At 41.7% G+C, this 19,749-nt stretch overlaps 1 protein-coding gene across 6 annotated transcripts in view; it reads left to right on the forward strand.

The window, feature by feature from the left end:
- The window catches only part of ATP2B1 (ATPase plasma membrane Ca2+ transporting 1), a 129,892-nt gene that overhangs the window by 390 nt on the left and 109,753 nt on the right, over positions 1 to 19,749 (forward strand). For 3 of the 6 annotated variants that reach the window (XM_036299082.1, XM_036299083.1, XM_036299085.1), the window contains exon 1: positions 1,544 to 3,084. The exons of 1 other annotated variant lie outside the window; for it this stretch is intronic. The gene's annotated coding sequence lies outside the window, so the exon portion shown is untranslated. Of the gene's footprint in view, positions 1 to 40; positions 574 to 1,543; positions 3,085 to 19,749 lie in introns of those variants that run through there. 2 more of the 6 variants (XM_036299079.1, XM_036299081.1) reach the window with 2 other exon arrangements.

The following is a 19,749-nucleotide window of genomic DNA, read 5'->3' on the forward strand; positions in this document are numbered from 1 at the left end:
CAGTCTTGCGGGCCACCCGGTGCCAACGGGGCTCTAGCCCTCAGCTGCGCGCAGCCCCCTCGTGCTCGGCCGTCCGCCGAGTGGCCGCCGGCCCCGCCCCTAGCGGGTCGGGCTGCGGTGCTCAGCGAGGGGTCTGCACCCCGCCCGCCGCTGCCTTTGCGGATGGCGGCGGGAGGCTGGCGGAGCTACCCGTGCTGAGCGCGGCGCGCCCAGTGTGCGGCTTTGCGGAGCCGAGGAGGCGGGTCCTGCGGGGACCCGGGCGGCCACTCGGCGGCTGCCGGGCTCTGGGCGGGGGCCGAGCCGGGTGCCGCCTCCTGCTCTGCCGCCTCCTCACTGTGCAGCGTGAGTAGGGAGCCCCGGCTGGTGGACGCCGAGCCTCTCGGCTCCGTAGCCTCATCCCCGAAGTGCAGCCGCATCTCCGCGTGGCGCGCTCAGCCCTGCGAGCAGGCTGCGGACTCGCCGAGGACCGAGCCCCTGTGCTCTGCGCTTCCCGCTGTCCCTCACCCAGCCCCGACCCCCGGCAGCCCCCCCTTCCTTTTCTCCTTTGGAAAATGGTTCCTGCTGCCGGGCGAGGTGAGTGGCGGCCGCCATCCGCCCGCGGCCGGGGCGATGGGGCAGGTCACCTGCGGGAAGGCCCGGCGGAACTCGGGGCTCGGGGAGTCGCGGAGGGGGTGCTGACAGTTGGGTGCCCCGCGCCCCACAGCGGCTTCAGCAGGTCCGGGAGAAGTTGGCGGGGGCGTGCGGGGGGCCTCTTGCAGGTTGTCGCCTGCCGCGCCCGCACGGGCGATCGTAAAGGTGAGCGGGTTCCTGGGAGTGCGCCTTAGCGCCGGGAGTCCCCGCCCAGGGCCCGAGGGACCGGCTCGGCGGGGCTCCGTGTGTGCACTCGCCGCTCTCCTCCAAGCCGCCTCGGCAGAGCCGGAGCTCATCCCGTCGCCAGCCGCCCCCGCCCAGCGCGTGGTGACCTTCAGGGCAGCGGTGCCCGGCTCTCCCTCCCCGCGCCCTGAGGGGGTCACCCCTTTAATCCCCGCTGCGGCCCCACTGGGTCTCCGACGGGGACCCCTCGCCAGCCCCTGTGCGGGGCTGCTGGACTGATTCGTATCACACCGACGGCGATTCCCTGGGAGTTGGAGAGCCCTCTCGTCTCGCCTTTCTCCCGGCGTCTCCTGTCTTCCCCAGCCTCCCTCCCCAGGATGTTCCCGGCTGCTTCCGATTCGCATTTTTTCGATTTAGTTTAAGGGGGGGGGGCACCTTGCGTCCTGCACCCCCTTTGTGGAAAGGGTCAGTGAGAACGAACCGGGTTCCCGTTGCGGGGTTGGGGATATGCTCCCTGTGTTACATTTGCAGGAGAATCCTGTGGCTAAGCTAGTTAGCGACCCCTGGTTCTGTGCCGCGGTCACTAGCCAGGCTGGTCTCCGTGCGCATTTCATTCACCAGTTTTCTGCGGGACTCGCAGTGCTGGCAAGTGTGTTCGCATCCTGTGCGGTGCAGCGGGCTGGACGTCCAGGGCAGGGGGTGCTCGGGTGGGCGGGAGGGGTCTCTAAATCTGCGGAGGGCTTGACCCTCCTTCGCAGGCGTATTTTTACCTTTCCTGCGGGTTAGATCGCAGCAGCCAGCCACTTTAGCTGCTATGCATTCCACTTTTCTGGGTTTATTAATAATCTAATGGCTCCTGTTGGTATCGATTGCTGTTCATGATAGATTACTTAGGGATTTTTTTTTTCATACGTGTGTAGGTCTATGCTTGTATCTGGACTGTCTGCCTTTCAACATGGAAGCCTTTGTTGTGTTTAACCTCCTCCACCTGAGGACGGTCTTACTTTAAAATAACGCTCTTGTACAGCGTGGGCGTATTTTCTAAGAAGTACTTGTAAGGATCTGCTTTGTATGAGGCTCTCCTTGAACAGAGGGTGTGTAACCCTTTGGATGGTGGCCCACAGGAGTGAATGGAGGGCCTTCACCGCTTGCCCTGCTGCTAGCCTTCCCCAGACTCCTTATCCTTGTGAGTGGCACAGACGGATCCGGGGAATTAGTAGGATTGGAGGGGAACCTCTTTTTGTATTTGGCCTTTCTGCTGGGTCCCCCCTCCCCCTCTTTTTTTTTCTTTTTCCACCTGATGAGTTCAGATTTGAAGTAAATAGAAACATTTTCTTTAAAGGAGACATTGAAAGCTAGTATATGAAATGGGCTTATTTAGCCATGACTTCAGGGGGATGTTTTTAGCTTCTACCTTGCTTTGGGTGAGACAGTTAAATTGCTGTAATTAAGGGTGAATCTCTGTCCTGATTTTGGCTTGGATGTAACTGCTAAGATCTTTGAAAAGTGTTATTGCCTACCATATAGTCTGCAAAAGTGAGTCACAATCGGGTGAGTTGAGGACAGAGCGCCACCTTTAATTTAAAATTTCATGATTTTGTTTTATTAAAATGGTGAAAATTCAGAGTACGCCTTCTTGATTTTTATTGCAGTTGTCATTACTGGCATCCTCATTTAGGTGTATGAGATGGTTTTGTCTTCATTTTCCTGTAATTCTTGACTCTTTTAGGGGGATTTCTGCAACTATATGGGAAATCATGGTTTTTAAATTGAAGCTTGGGGTTCAATGTAGGATTTTGAGATGAGGTGAGAAACTTGATTTCTGCTTATGATAAAGTAATAGGGGCAATGATATCTAGACACTTAGAAAAAGAAATAAGGAAAGTAATAGCTGCATTGTATGTGACAGCTAGCATTGACACCAAATAAGGGTTCCTACCAGGATGATAGTGGTCTTACCATTATTTTTTTTTTAGCTTGTGTGCTATTAACATTCTAAAGTAAACATGTACAATTATTAACGTTGCTTGAATAAGGTCTAGTAATTCTTTTTGTTTGTTACTCATCTTCCAACAGTTTGCCTTTCATAGTTTTGCAATTACTTGTTTTTAAATAATACAAATAAGGACTTGCAGCAGGACTAACATGCAAAGTTATTAAAGACCATGTTGGAACAAGTGGTTCCTATATATCCTCTCGAATATATCACATATAAAGGAAAATGGAGTTTTTAATGCTGAGAAACCAAATGCTATAGTGACTGTTGAACTGGTGAGTTTCCTTCCCTGCCCACTTGCTCTGTCCCCCTTCCTCCCAAATAAAAATAATTAAGGTACACTATCTCTTTAGGCACAGAAGACACAAAGATTTATTAGGTCTCAAGTAATGAATAAATTAATGTATGGATAGTACCAAATACAGTTTTAATTATAAACCACAAGCTATTATTGTCCTATCTGCATTTAAGTTTCAACACTTATGATTCCTTCACAAACTATAGTAAAACATAAGCTATTGAGCTATAGATACATTTTATTAAGTTAAAGCTAAACAAATCTGCTTGAGGTGAAAGGTGGTTTATGCTTTTTCAATCTGTGGAATATGGCCCCAGGTTAAAGGACATTTTTGAGCAATTAGTTCGATGTATGCAGAGTAATTGTACATTGTTATGCACACTTTGGTAGAATCCTTGATTTGGGGATTTCATTTTTTTTGACAGATATGTTAACTTCATTTTGGATGAAATAATCTCTTACCATATAAATTGAGTTGTATAGGTCCACAGGTTTTAAGAGGAATGGCTAATTACAACTAATACTGGTCTTTTTCAATACTACTAGTAGAAAAAAGGAGTTATTTGCTCTTTTATTTCCCGTTATATTTTTACACATACATGCAGTTGAAGCTGGTTGTTTTCACTTTTTAATTTTGGAATTTTGTAATGAATGAGCAAAAGAAAAAAAAAGAAAAATCCACAAATAAAAAGGAATAAAGATCAGGAAGCAGAAACTTAAGAATTATATTTTTTGCAGTTTGGGTAAGAATATTTACTCACCTAGTTGAAAAAGAATAATTATTTTCTAGTAGGTGTCATGATATATAGAAGGGTACTGAAAGCAGCTTATTTGGGAATTTATAGAATCTGAGATAACATTGAAAGAAAACGATAAACTAGTTTTGAGAATAATTTAAAAAAAGAAATAACTTTTAATGAGATATTTTTAGCTTTTCAGACGTTTTGTATACAAACATACACATTGCCTTGTTAAAATTTATTATGGAAATTGTCAAATATATGAAAAATACAGATAGAGAATGAAAACAGTAATTGTGACAATTATCAACTCATGGTCTATCTAATATATCTTTAAACAATAGATGTTAGGAATGGGAACATAGGACAGGTAACTGAATTGATTTCTTATGCTTTATATTTATAGTTTACAGAATATAGTATTCTATGTCTAATACAAATAGTATTCTATATCTAATTGAATCTGAAGGTCAGTTTTTATGTTTTTTATTGTTTCCGTAATGCTCTATTTTATAGCAGGCAACTAAAGACTATGCCTCTCAAATTTTGCTCTCTTGATAATGCCTTTGGTTTATAAATTGCTTTACAATGTTTAAGAATGTGTTTACATAGTATCTTATTTGATTCTCACAACATATCCTGAGATGAGTAATCAGTTGAACCATCCTGCCCCCCAACTCTGCCGCTGTCCTGGAAGGTAAAATGATTTCTAGGTCCTAAGGTCATATAGCTAGCCACCAGATTACCCAGAACTACTTTAGGTGGCTTCTAGTTTTTGCTCTATTGCTCTTTCCATTATACATGTATATGTAAGTTTGTTAAAGTTATATGAATTTATGAAAAATCAGTTTCTGACCAGAGTAAATTTTGTAGTGGAATATAAACAGGTTTGTTTAGGTTTAGCTTTATAAGTTTAATCATTGCTTGTATTTGGTATAATGTAAACAGTTCATGCCCTGATTTACTTAACAACTGAGTAAATAAATTTGAACATATTTGAAATACTGTACTTTTAATATTGCGGATTGGATTATTTTTAAATTAGCAGTTATGTTTTCAAACACCCATTGGTCTCTGAAATTATTTAGGTGTCTCTTAAATCTTGAGTTAAAAATAAAATGGCCCATAAGTTTCTTCTTTTAATTCCTGCTATAATTTTTTTTGTGTACTTGTTTGTTTTTTCCCCACAACATGTTTATTACCTAAGTCTTTTTGAAATATTAATCTGTGAATGAAATTTAGTTTAAAAGGCTCGCAAGCCAGGAGATTTTAATTCTTGAAATCCAAAACCTTATTATAAATCTAACAGGGACGGTAGTGGTTCTCCAGCATCAGTGTGCATGAAGATCACCTGGGGGAGTTATTGAAAGTGCAGATTCCCTGGCATTGCCTCTGCAATTCTGATTCAGCATATTTGGGGTGGGGCCTAGTAGTTTGCATTTTGAAAAACATTGATGTTGAATTTATACCTAAGTTAAACCTATGTAGTAGAGATGTTTTTATAAATTAGAAGGACATCATTGATTTTTTTTGACTTTGAACGTAGCGGAATCAGTGTTTTCAAAGTTTTGACTATTATAGCCACGTTTGATTTATGGATTTGGTGGTTTTGTGGCAATTGTAAAATTGATAAATTGAAAATATTTCCATTATAGGTATGCATTGTCTTCTTTCAGAAGGTCCACCTGTGATTATATATTAAGTTACTTATTAAACACTGTAAACTCCTAGACAGAGAATATTCTCTTTTTTTTTTTTCATGCCTCAGTGTCTGCCATTTCCAAGTGACTTGAATGAACATGGGGGCTTATTTTTGTAAAAATAATGCATGCTGTGTCAATATAGTACTGTGTATTTATGCTCTAGTCTAGCTCTTATTTTTTGTTAGCAGAAAATACATTGGCTTGTTCCTTCAAACTAAAAGGACATAAATTGGTGAATAAGTAGTAATTCTTACTAGTTTCAGTTAAAAAGCAGCCGTTCCTTCAAAAACAGCAGCTTAGTGCCTACTTATTTTTAAAAACTATTGATGATATAAGACTAATTGATAATTTACCATTCTGTGCATTAAAACAGAAGTTACTGCTATTTCACTTAAATGGTAAATAACAGATTATAGTTCAACAATTTATTGTAAGGTCCATTTGTTATAAACTGATCTGACTTTTTGAACTATTTTATCTGCTAGTTACTAGTATATACACACATGGATTACTTTCTATTTAAAACCAGTTTTAAAATGCAGTTGTTTTTGCGTCACTTGTAACAGTGTAGTAAATAGTTGCATCTGTATTTAAAATACATATTGTAATGAAATTAATTTCAAAGCAAATTCAGCTCAAGACTGTGCTTTGTATTTTCCAAAACTTGAGGTTTGTTGGCTATGCCTTAGGATATATTTAGGAATCATGAGTTATAATTACAGATGACTATAGGAATTTAAACTAATAAAGCTTTCTGGCAGTGGAATCCAGATAAACTATGGGTGAAGTTTTCACCAAGTTCTTTTAAACTCTTTTTTAATTAAGATTTTTCTAGGAGAGTATCACCTGTTTTAAACAATATGCAGTATTTTTAGTTACCTCTTTATTAATAATAATATTTGGTATTTCTACGTAAGATAACTCCCAACAATATGGTTTCTCAAAATGTTGGATACCTGCTTTGTGTTAATATTACTGTCACCTGGGCCTCTGGGGGAAGGAATAAGGATAGTTTTGAATGGACCAGTGCTTGCTTACACTGTGAAATCTGAGATTATACTGCTTAACTGTAAACTGGTATAACTACTATAAAGACATGAAAAATTTAGGAGTAAAAGTTATTATTTTCTGAAAAGTAGATCTTAAAAAGGATTTGATTGTTTTAAAGATGCTGTTTAAACAACTTGATTATTAACAATGTGGATTTATTGTTCATTGTATTAATTCAGTGAGTTTTCTCTCAGAAGGATTTCAAACAATCTTTTGCTCTCAAAATTCTCAAATCTGCTGCTTTAGTCTACCTTTCATATTTGTGTCAGAATTTATTTTTTGATTGTAGCTTTCCTGCTGTCATTTTTTCACTAAAACTTTCAGTGGTTCCTCATTTTTCTCCTTTATCAACATGCACCTTGACTCTGGAGGCTTTTTATAAAACAGTTCAGTGTTTTCTAAAGTGTTTTTTAGAACACTGGTTCTAAAAAATACTAATAGGGGGGTTTCATGGGGAGAGGGAGCAAAACCAAAATCCAAGATAGGCTGGTTTATGCAGTTCTTTTATTTGGGACTTCACCCATCCTTTGATACGCTAATATGGACTGAGTCTATCTAAATGGATTTTGTGTTTTGCTCCCCTATTTCACAGAATCTCTTTTAGTTGAGCATCTCACCTGATGTTTTTATATATTACCTAACCAGGATCATAACTTCGTACACCTCCATGGGGTACTGCTCATAGAGAACACAGTATGAATGGTGTTTCCTGGGAATTGAGAGCAGCGTTGCAGTACTGTGGTACTGCTGACTGCTCACTTACACGATAGTCACATAGTCTGGCAGTGTCCTACATACAATCCTGCTCATTCCCTTTGCTGTGACTTTATGTGTGTTCTTCCTGTCACCTGATAGGACCCTCCCTCTTTTTGTCTATCTAAATGTTCCCATCCTTCAAAACTCAGCATTAGTTTACCTTTCTGTCATTACTGATTAATTTTTTTTGACTGAATTTTTCTACATTTGTAATCTGGATCATACACTTCCCCATCACTATATATCCTTTTGTTTTGGTCAGTATGTTGAATTGGTATTTTTTTGCCATACTGTTTTAGGACTTAGGCATTTGTTAAGGTAAAGCAGATGAGGTTAAGGAATTTTTCTTGGAGATTTTCTAAAGCCTTTTTACCTTTGAAATTTTAACTTTGCTCAGATGGATTCATAGGACAACCTGTTTTACTTTTGGAGAACAGCTACATTTCATAGAATGTTGTTAGGGTAATAGAATTTAGCTCCTGTATAGGAAGTCTTTACCATTTCTGAATTTTAGTGCAGTAAGTAATTTGCTTTAGAATTTATTCTGATTATATTCATTATAATAGCTAAAATTTATATCTTAAAACGTCCACTTTCACTATTCACAAGGCATATGACCTTTTTTCCTTTCATCTGGACTGATGGTCTAAAGATGCGTTTGTTGGATATGTAATCTATTAGCACGTTGCAGTACGTAAAATGCCATAATTTGAATCATATATTGTGATTTAAAATATGATATTCTTGTAATTGCTTTTCATTGGTAGGAATACCATGGAGCTCAGTTTTTAAATCTCTGTTTGCTGCAGGATGTAATTTTTCTGAAAGAGTTCTTTTCCATGAACTGAGGATTAACTGTTAGCTTATGACCTGGTACAGAATTACTGTAGGCAGCAGTAAGAAGTGTAGGTATGTGGTTTCTGCTAAAGTTTAAAACAGTGATACGGGTTTGTTTTTTGTTTTTTTCTAACTGCCTTTCTTATGTCTATAAAGGAAAACCTGTACTAGACTTTATCATTTCTTTCTCTTTTTTTTTAGACTTTATCATTTCTTATTGAATGCACATGGAATTTCAAAGATTTAATGATTTGTGTAGATTTAATATGTAATTTTAAACATATAAGTAATTAATGTTTATGTATACTGGTATTTAGTATGTAAGCTAAAAAAAAATGCTTGAAAAGATTGCTCTCCAGAGATGGTTTTTCCAGTGATTAGCACAGCTGAAACTGTACAGGTGTACTCCTGTTGAATGTTCTCCCGATCCTTTTAAATTTTATAGACTTAATTGTTGGTTGGGTATTATAGACGAGATTCTAAGACTTTCTCTTTCTTTTAACATTGGAGTAATAATCATAATAAAATTGTTGATCATAAGAGGAATGTATAGTGTTTTGGGTAGTGAAAAAATAAAAAGAAATCTGTAAAGGCAGAAATCAGTGGAACCAGCTAAAGTGAAATGGGTAAGGACATATCTTTTCCTATTGAATTTTGACATTTTCTTATTGGGACACATGAGGATGACATTAGCATATACTCTGTTCTGCCTTGCTGTAACCTAGAGTTATGCAAGATTTTCAGTTCCTTTGCTATAATTCTGTCCTTTTCTTCTCTGCTTATGCCCATGGCCCAAATCAAATGAGTGATGCTTTATGCTGACTCACAAACTTCAGATACTTACTTTGGACACTCCTGACAACTAATACTGTGGTAGAGAACTGCTGAGTTAAAGGGCACCAGTGCTAACAGGAAGAGGGCTGAAAACAAGGAAACGTCAGTCTGTGAAGTGGGAAGGTGATGACGCATCAGGAAAAGGAGATCCTCTAGCATCAAAACCCTCTGATGTCAGGTATCAGAAAAACAAACATCAGTCAGTCATTCAATGCAAGTACAATGGATCTATGGTAAAGTTTAAATTCACCTGCCTTTGACCTTAAACTCCTATTTCTTATATATGTAATTGAACACTGGAACTTACCTGATTCTCTTTTGCCTCTGGGCCTCTTGCCACAGCATTCCTATAGCTAGGAGTGACAACCTTTCTCAGAGCCTATGTATTTTTATGGTATTCTTATGTGCGACTGGACCTAAAACTTCTGATTTTGATTTTTACTCCATTTTTTGTTTTTTTTTTGGTTTTTTCATCTTAAGTTCTCTTAAGATTTAAATTTGAGTTTAATCCTCACCTTCAAAAGGCCAAATGACCTTGGGTAAATCACTTGGTTTTTTATTACTGCCCCCCAAAGTACAAAATATAAAGTCAAGGAGTTTTGTTAATATTCTTTCTTGGAAGGTTGACTTAAAATAATTGTATGGACATAGTAGGTCTTCTTCTCCCCATCCCCACCCCAAATTTTCAACCATTCAATTCTTTTAGGTTTGCCTTCTAATACTGTATTTTAACTATCTTGTTATTGCTTGATGTTTCATCTTGTGGTATGCTGTGAAGGTAATTTAGTTTTTCAATAAATGTATTTAAGATTTCCAGTTAAAGACATGGCATATAACTGGCATTTAACTCTGCTCCCTGCCAAAAGTATCCTCAAGTGAGAGGAAGTGGAGTTTACATATTATTTTAAGATTCTCAGCCTTCTTCCCTTCCTGAACTTTCAGAATGTTGGCCAGATTTTGTCTTCTCTGAGGACTCTGACCAGATTGAGGGAAAGGAGCTAAAGAGTCTGACACTGGCTCTGTGCTTGTTTGAGGGGGTTGTGTAAGGAAAATGTCTTATGCACCCCTATGTTCGTTGCAGCACTATTTACAGTAGCGAAGATTTTTAAACAGCCCAAGTTCCCATCAGTAGATCAGTGGATAAAAAAGCTGTGGTACATTTATACAATGGAATATTACTCAGCCATAAAAAAGAAAATCTTACCTTCGGGACTGCATGGATGGGCCTAGAGGGTATTGTGCTAAGTGAAATAAGCCAGTCAGAGAAAGACAAATATCATATGGTTTCACTTATATGTGGAATCTAATGAAAAAATAAACAAACAAAATAGAAACAGGACTCATAGATACAGAGAACAGACTGACAGCTGTCAGATGGGAGCGGGGCGGCGGGGAGTTGGGTGAAATAGGTGAAAGGATTGAGCAAAATATCAAACAGAAACCTTGTAGACACAGACAACAGTATGGTGATTAGCAGAGGGAAAAAGGTGGAGGGGGGGCCGCGGGGGGGGATAGAAGAACATAAACGGGATAAATGATGACAGAAGGGGAGCCTAGATTTTGGATGGTGAACACAATACAATATACTGATGATGATGATGTACTGTAGAATTGTACATGTGAAACCTATATAATTTTATTAACCAATGTAACCCCAATAAATCAATTTTTGTAAAGAAAGGAAATGTCTGTCAGTCACCCTACAGTGAACTCCATAGTCAGAAAGCCCTGCATGTGAATCCAGAACTCCTAAGATTTATGTATTTATAGCCTTATTAAGGTATAACTGAGATATAGTAAACTGCACATATTTAAAGAGAAAAACCTGAGTTTTGATGTATGTATACTGCGGTGAAACTACCACTACAGTCAAATTAATAAGCATAACCATCCCCCTAAAATTTTCTTGTGCCTTTTTGTAATCTTCCTCTCTTCCCCCTCTCACCTTGCTCTTTCCTCAGGGTTCCACTAATCTGCTTACTGTGATTATAGATTAATTTGAATTTTCTAGAATTTTATGTACTTGGAATTGTATAGTATGTGTTCTTTTTTGGTCTGACTTTGATTCAACATAATTATTTGAAATTTATCTGTGTTACATATATTAATTGGTCAATCTTTGTTATTGCTGATAGGATTTCATTGTATAGGTATACCACAATTTGTTTATTCATTTATCAGAACATTTTGGGTTCCAGTAACTTATAGTGTCTGTTCAGGTACTCTGTCCCTTTTTAACTAGATTGTCTTTGTATTATTATTGAGTTGTATTTTCTTTAAATACTCTACATAACCGTACTTTGGGGAACATTTGTGTTTGTACTGAGGGTGGGAGGAAGAATGGTATTGAAAACTGTGTACAAGGTGTCCCAAAAACATTACACACACACACACACACTTTAACAGCTGATAGCTCAATTGATGTTTCTTTCTTTTTTTTCAGCCAGATTAAGTATTGAACAAAGGAAATTCATCCTAAAATGCTACTGGAAGTTTGAAAATGCAGATGAAGTACAAACACTGCCTTTATAATTATTCAAAGTTTGTATACATTTTTGCGGACACAGGGTGCCCCAAACAATGTATACACACTTTAACAGCTGATAACTCACTTAATTTTCACTTCTTTTCAGGTTTAACTGATTTGAAATAATGGGTGAAGGCAGACTATGCTTTGAACAAAGAAAATTTATCCACTAGACTTTATTATGGGGATATATAAAAGATAAAGTCTACAGCACAAAACCAGCAACAGTTGATGAATTGAGGGCACACAAATACCGAACAAAATGATTTTTGTGATTTCATTGCTTTGCATCATCAGCAGTGCCTGGACCAGAACGGTCAGTCATCAGTTTGAAAACCAGTATCAACAAAAAAATTATTAATTTCTCTAGAATTTTTTAAATTTTGAAAATGAACTGTATGTTAATAAACACTGACTTTATAATCATTCAGAGTGTGTATACATTTGGGGGGATACCCTATCCTATCTAATAAAAGAGAAACATGGTAATTGGCGTACGACCGCTACCCTTCCCATTGGCTAATCAGGGCAATATGCAAATTAACTGCCAGCCAAGATGGCGGCCGGCAGCCAGGCAGCTTGAAACTAACATGAGGTTTGCTTGCTTCAGTGATGGAGGACTCCAAAGTTCCCCGCCTGCCGCTGCAGGCCTCTGAGCTGCAACTCTAAGCAACTATGTAACAAATATAGAAGCTAAACAAAACCCCAGAAACCTGCTTTAGTCCGCCGGGCTTCAGCCAGCAGGATCGCAACATTGTAAGCAAAGGACAGAAACCTACTTTCAGCAGCGGAGGCCTAAGAGCTGGAGCCAAGCCTCAAAGCTAAAGCTGGCCCAGAATAAAATAAAAAAAAGAAAAAGAAAAAAAGGAGCTGTTGGGAGCTTCAGTCACCCCCAGCCTGAAAACAGCCCTCAGCCCCTCACACAGACTGACCAGGCACCCCAGTGGGGAACCCCACCCTGAAGGGTGTGTGACCAGCTGCAAACAGCCATCATCCCCTCACCCAGGCTGGCCAGGCACCCCAGTGGGGACCCCCACCCTGAAGGATGTGTGACCAGCTGCAAACAGCCATCATCCCCTCACCCAGGCTGGCCAGGCACCCCAGTGGGGACCCCACCCTGATCCAGGACACCCTTCAGGGCAAACCAACGGGCACCCACCCGTGCACCAGGCCTCTATCCTATATAGTAAAAGGGTAATATGCCTCCCAGCACTGGGATCAGCAGAGCCGCGAGGCCTCCTGGCACCGGAATCAGCGTGACGGGGCAGCGCCCAAACCCCCTGATCGTGCTGCAGCTCTGTGTGTGACAGGGGCCGGGGCCACAACCTCCCTATCCACCCTGCTCTGTGTGTGACAGGGTGCGGCGCCCCAACCCCCCCCCCCCCCCACGGGCCCTGCTCTGTGTGTAACGGGGTTGAGCCATAACCTCCCCATCGGCCCTGCCCTGAGTGTGAGAGTGGCGATGCCCCAACCCCCTGATGGGCCCTGCTCTGTGGGTGATAGAGGGCGGCGCCCCAATCCCCTGATGGGCCCTGCTCTGTGTGTGACAGGGGGCAGTGCCCCAACCCCCAATTGGCCCTGCTCTGTGCATGATAGGGTACAGAGCCCCAACCCCCCTGATGGGCCCTGCTCTGTGAGTGACAGGGGGAAGTGCCCCAACCCCCTGATTGGCCCTGCTCTGTGCGTGACGGGGTGGCGCCGCAACCTCCCCATTGACCCTGCCTTGAGTGTGACAGGGGATGGTGCCCCAATCTCCCAATCGGCCCTACCCTGAACATGACTAAGGGTGGCATCACAACCTCCCGATCGCCCTGCTCTGTGCATGACGGGGTGGCGCCCCAACTCCCCAATCGGCCCTGCTCTGAGCCCGACCAGGGGCTGCACCTAGGGATTGGGCCTGCCCTCTGCCACCCGGGAGCAGGCCTAAGTCAGCAGGTCGTTATCTCCCGAGGGGTCCCAGACTGCAAGAGGGCACAGGCCGGGCTGAGGGACCCCCCTCCCCCCCAAGTGCACAAATTTTTGTGCACCGGGCCTCTAGTATATACATAAAACAACAAACTGAAAAAGCAAGCAGGAATGTTGTATTATATTTATAGAGATGGAATTAGGTACTAAAAGGAAAGGTGCTACCTATTGCCTCTGAGGCAAAAATTAAGTAGGGGGACTGAAAGAACTGATATTTTTTAAAAAACTGCATGTGTAAGTTTGTCAAAACTAAGAATGAATACATACATGTGTGGATAACCCAGATATGTCACCTGTCATTCAGTTCTTGTGTCTCTGTGCTGTCTTGTGCGATTTAGATGTAGAAATCAGTAATTACTTTGAATAAAAGAACCCATATTCACAAAAGTATAAGTGAGTAGTGCAGACTTGACTGAAAACTTCTTTAGCAAAGACAGTCAACAAACAACTTAAGAGCCTTGATTTCTTCCTTAAGTTGTCCTCTACTTTGCAAGTTCAAATTCATCATTCCTTTATTTATATGGAACAGTTGGTTGCCATCTGTGGTTTTTTTTAGTTTCCCCTGGGATGTTCCTTACTACTACCACCATTCTACACATCCGAAGCAGCTAATAAAACACATGAAGACATTATTTTCCAACTAATTACATATAGCCCTCCCTCTCTACTAAGAGTCTGGTATATTATTTCTTCTGAATAAGTACATATTCTTTTTAGTGTTAAGAGCTTAATCCCATGAAATCTTGACTTAAGAGAGACTCTCTAATAAATCTGTTGAGTACATTTTTGTAGGTGTGTCTTTACAATTGGCCATATTTTAAAATTTCATCCCCATCATTAATTTCCTGTCTTCCCTTTGAGGAACTTGATATTTGACTGAATTTCTTCCTCTTGCTTTCTCTGAAGGAAACAGAATCTCAGAGGGAGACAGCAATCATCTCTTGAAAGATGTTAGAATTCAGAAGGGGAAAAAATGTTCTTTTGCCACAGTACCATGGAAAATAGACTAGCTCTTAATACACTAGATACTTAGATAAAGTGGATTTAAAATTACTGAAAATTTAAAATTAATACCTGTGCAGCTACTTTCTATCTGCTAGGTATTGTTTTAAGCAACGTACAAATACTAATCGGTTTAAATGAGTGGGTTCTGTGGAATTTGGGGGAGAGATATTCTCCACTGAAAAATATGAAAAGGGTCATTAATAATTTTAAAGGGAACTCCTAAACCACAGTGACTTACATAATCTTTTTACCAATTAAAAATGTAACAATACGGATTTTTAATGTTTGGAAAATATAGAACATAAAAATGAAACAAGATCACTCATAATCCTACCTCTGAAAAATTGGTTAGCTTTAACATTTTGATTTATTTTTGATCTCTTAAAAAATTTGTACACCCAGTACCATGCTTGAGATAATGTGGGTGTAAATGTGTGCTTTAGGAAAGCTTTATATTAAAAAAGCTTTATATAATTTTCTTATGTCATTAAATGATTTTCATCAACATCATTTTAATGAATGCAATATTTTATCCCATTGCTATTCCCTTATTGTTGGATGTTCGGGTTTTGTGTTTTCCTCGTGTTAAATAACCCTCCAGTGAACATCTTTATTTGTTTATCTTCATCATGATTGTTTCCTTTTAAATTACTGGGTTAAAGAATTGTGTAGTTTGTTATCTTTTTGTTAAAACCTTCTTCCAGCCTCCTTTCTGTGAGGCTGGTTAGGTATTTGGGATTCTTTGTCTTTTCTTGCTGTATGTATAGTTCATGCCACTCATTTCTAGGTCTCTGCTAGTTACTTTCTCATATTATCATAGCACTTTTAAAAATTCATATTTTGTTATTGTTTATGTGTTTGACACCTCTATGGGATGTTCAGTTTGAGAGCAGGGACTGTTAATCTTTGAGTCAGTTGCCCCTGGCACAATGCCTTATACCTGTGAGGTTCTTAATGACTCTTGAATGAGCATTTTCTGTCCAGTCTTGAATTTTAATCTACTTACATTGGACTCCAGCATAACCCTTCTTTTGTTTCTCCTAAGAAACTGTAATATGTTTTAGGTATTTTTATCTTTTTTTTTTTAAACTTTAGTTGAATGATACTATTGAAGATGAGAAATAATTTTGTTATAACCAGGCTATATAAATTTAAATCTTTCTGATACAGTTCTACCATCCTTGCTTTTTAAGGATAGGGTAGACTTTACTAAGTGGAATAGAATACTAAGAAGGCCATTAGAAATGGAAGTTACTTTTATTTTAAAATGAATAGATAAACAGCTTTTCTAAAGTACTTCTTTATAGATTAATATATCTATCTGCTTTTCTATAGAGGAGACAACTCTACAAAAATTCAACATATAAACTTTTAAATGCAAATGTATGTTAAGAGGTAATCCAGAAGAGTGAAGTTCCTGTATTGTATATGAAATAAAACTTTGAAGTTTTAGGGAAGTGTCCTACAGATACTTCCTATGACATTGTATTTGACTTTTATTAATCTTCAGAATTTGAGTGGAAAACCTAAGATTTTGGATAAATATATTCCTTCAAAAAATGTTTCTGTGATCACTGTGCTAGACAGGAACAATTGTGACCTGCCAAGAAGAGAGGCTGTTATGCAGAGCTTCAACTCGGCCTCAGTCAGTGTGTCTAGAGTTCCTTCTCAGTTTCTTTTTTTGTGCAGTGATTCATCAGGTGCTGTATGCTTCCAAGGAACCAATGAAAGTGTGTGCACATGTCCCCTTCCTGGTCTTTGATATCGCCTATAATGAAAAGGGATATATTGTTTCCAGCTATTCTTAAACATAGAAGAAGGGCGTTTTGGAGTCAGCTGCCAAACCTTAAAATCTCAGTAGTTTAACTACCATGGTCTCCTAATAGTGCTGTCTTTCCTATCACTATTATTTTGAAGGATTTTTTTTTTAAGTTGCTCTGAGCTCTGCTTGTATATTCACCTACAGCCAAGGTAGAGAGCCAGGCTTGAGTTCTGAGTTGCGTCATACCTTGGACGTGCCCTTACCATCTTCTTGATGTGTACCTGTAGATGCAGTTTAAATGTTTCTCCAGGCAGAGAGGCTGCATTAGTGAGGGAAAGAAAATTCCTTTGAGAAGATTCTTTGGCCAGGTTCCTCCAATATGCAGTACTAGGTAGCCCCATAAGGTAGGTGCCACAGGAAGTTGAAAGGAAGAAATGTTGAGTGGTTTGGGGCGGGGGCGGCTTCTAGAAAGATTATCGTTTAACTTAAAGCTGCAAATGTACTGAGTTTGGAGTCATCCAAAGTCACAAGATTGTAGTTGAAGATGACAGTTGTAGAAGTGGGATGTATAGGGAGGGAGAGTAGTAGCACAGATTATATAGTTGATTGAATGAGACTATTTTTTGTTTAGTTAGTAGATATACATCAATATATATGTATTTTATTTTCTTGTTACTCCTCACCCGAGGATATTTTCCCATTGACTTTTAGAGAGAGTGGAAGGGAGGGAGAGAAACAGAGACCGAGAAACATCCATGTGAGAAAGACGCATCCATTGGTTGCCTCCTGCACGTGCCCTGACCAGGGCTGGTGATCAAGCCTGCAACCAAGGTCCATGACAGGAATCAAATCCATGACCCTTCAGTCTGCAGGCTGAGGCTTTACCCATTGAGCCAAACTGGCTAAGGCTGTATATGCATTTTAAATATCCAAAGGTGTGTTTTTCCTCTCAAGTATTGCCTCTTAATTAGAAAAGTTGTAGGTGTAAAAGGATAAAATGCCCCAAAATATCTTACCATGACATTCCTCTAATGTTGATATCAGGAATAATGTTCTTATTGTGGAATGCAACTTAGTGGACTAATTGCCATCTGGAATACCTCTGAAATGAGAAGGGATGAAAGAGAGAGGAGAGTAGCAGAATGAGGAGAGTTGTGGGATAATTCCTCCCTTAGCCCAAAGGCTATTACTTACCTAGTTTCCTGGACCATGTAAATTGTAAAACAAGTAAAGAACCTGGACATTGGCAGGAAAAAGCCCTTTTAGAAGCATGCATCAAAACTCTCAGTGCCTCACTCCACTTTATTATGTTTAGTAGTATCCTATCTAATAAAAGAGTAATATGCAAATTAACCTTCACTTCACGATAAAGATGGTGGTGCCCACAGCCAATAAGGAGGGAATATGCAAAGTATGCAACAAAGATGGCGATGCCAGCTGGAGTCACGGAGCCAGCCAGAGCGGGCGGGAGGCTTGGCTTGGCTTGCCTTCCTGGGTTGCCCCAGTGACCCAGGAAGCCAAGCAAGCCGGCCGGAGGAGATCCAGGAAGCCAAGCCGGGCTCCGTGGCCACCACTCAGACAAAGCCATAGTGGCAGGGCCAAGGTAGAGGTGGTCAGGGGCAATCAGGCCAGCAGGGGGGTCAGTTGGGGGTGAGCAGGTCAGCAGAGGGTTGTCAGTTGGGCGTGAGCAGGCCAGCAGTGGGGGGCAGTTGGACGTGATCAAGCCAGTGGGAGGGGCAGTTTGGGGCAAGCATGCTGGCAGGGGGGGCAGTTGGGGGTGAGCAGGCTGGTGGGGGCACAGTGGGGCTTAGTAGGCTGGGGGAGCAGTAGGGAGCAAGTAGGCCGGCAGGGGGGCAGTTGGGCATGATCAGGCCAGTGGAAGGGGCAGTTTGGGGCAATCATGCTGGCAGGGGGGCAGTTGGGGGTGAGCAGGCCGGTAGGGGGGGCAGTTGGGGCCAAGCAGGCCGGTGGAGGGGGGCAATTGGGGCCAAGCAGGCAGGCGGAGGGGGGCAGTAGGGGGCGAGCAGGCTGGCGGAAAGGGGCAGTAGGCGGCAAGCAGGCCAGCAAGGGGGGGGCAGTAAGGGTTGAGCAGGCCGGCAAGAGGGAGGGGGCAGTAAGGGGCAAGCAGGCTGGCAGGACGGGAAGTTAGGGGTGAGCAGGCCAGCAGTGGGGGGCAGTTGGGCGTGATCAGGCCAGCAGGAGGGGCAGTTTGGGGCAATCATGCCGGCGGGGGGGGGGTATTTGGGGGCGAGCAGGCCGGTGGGGGAGGGCAGTTGGGGGTGAGTAGGTCAGCAGATGGGTGCAGTTGGGGGCGATCAGGCCGGAGGGGGCGCAGTTGGGGGCGAGCAGGCTGGCGGGGGTGGGCAGTTGGGAGCAATCAGGCCAGCAAGGGAGGGCAGTTGGGGGTGAGCAGGCTGGCAGGCTGAGTGGTTAGGGGCGATCAGGCAGGCAGGCAGGTGAGCAGTTAGGAGCCAGTGGTCCTGGATTGCGAGAGGGATGTCTGACTGCCGGTTTAGGCCTGATCCCTATGGGATCGGTTCTAGATCAGCAATTGGACATCCCCCAAGGGGTCCAAGGTTGGAGAGGGTGCAGGGTGGGCTGAGAGACACCACCCCCCCCCCTGCACGAATTTCATGCACTGAGCCACTAGTTTTAAATACATTTCTTTTTTTTTTTAACATATATTTTATTGATTTTTTACAGAGAGGAAGGGAGAAGGATAGAGAGTTAGAAACATCGATGGGAGAGAAACATTCGTCAGCTGCCTCCTGCACATCCCCTACTGGGGATGTGCCTGCAACCAAGGTACATGCCCTTGACCGGAATTGAACCTGGGATTCTTCAGTCTGCAGGCCTACGCTCTATCCACTGAGCCAAACCGGTTAGGCTTAAATACATTTCTATAGCATTTTGATAACTGGTTTCCCAGCACTCCAAAGATGAGACCAAATTTGGAGAAACTGGAATGGTTGTCCAGAGGCAAGCATAAGTATTACAAGGAAGAATTGAAAATTGACATCTTGACAGTGAAAAGGAGGTTTTTGAAATCTAAACTAGGAATTTACAATACAAAACAATGGAAATTTTGGCTTGAAAACAGTAGCTCTGTGCTGCTCTTCCGAGGTGGAATATCCTCATCTGAACTAGTTATGAAAACTGCTTCATGAAGCTCTCCAGAAAGTTAGCTGCGTCTCTCAGGCACTTAACTTAGTTCATGCGTGTCCAATTAGACACCAAGTCCCCTCTGATTCTCTGCTGTCATAGTGATCACCTTGAATCCTACCCGGAGTTCTCACTATGGTATGGATATGCCCAGCATGCTCATTATTCTGTGAATACACACACACACACACACACACACGCACACACACACATACACATACACACATACACAGTGGCCAGATTATTATGACCACCCCATCAGTACTTTGTTGGGCCACCTTTTGCCTTCAATACTGTGGCA

This window comes from Myotis myotis, unplaced genomic scaffold, assembly GCF_014108235.1.
Source record: "Myotis myotis isolate mMyoMyo1 unplaced genomic scaffold, mMyoMyo1.p scaffold_m19_p_3, whole genome shotgun sequence".
In the NCBI taxonomy this organism is placed as follows: domain Eukaryota; kingdom Metazoa; phylum Chordata; class Mammalia; order Chiroptera; family Vespertilionidae; genus Myotis; species Myotis myotis.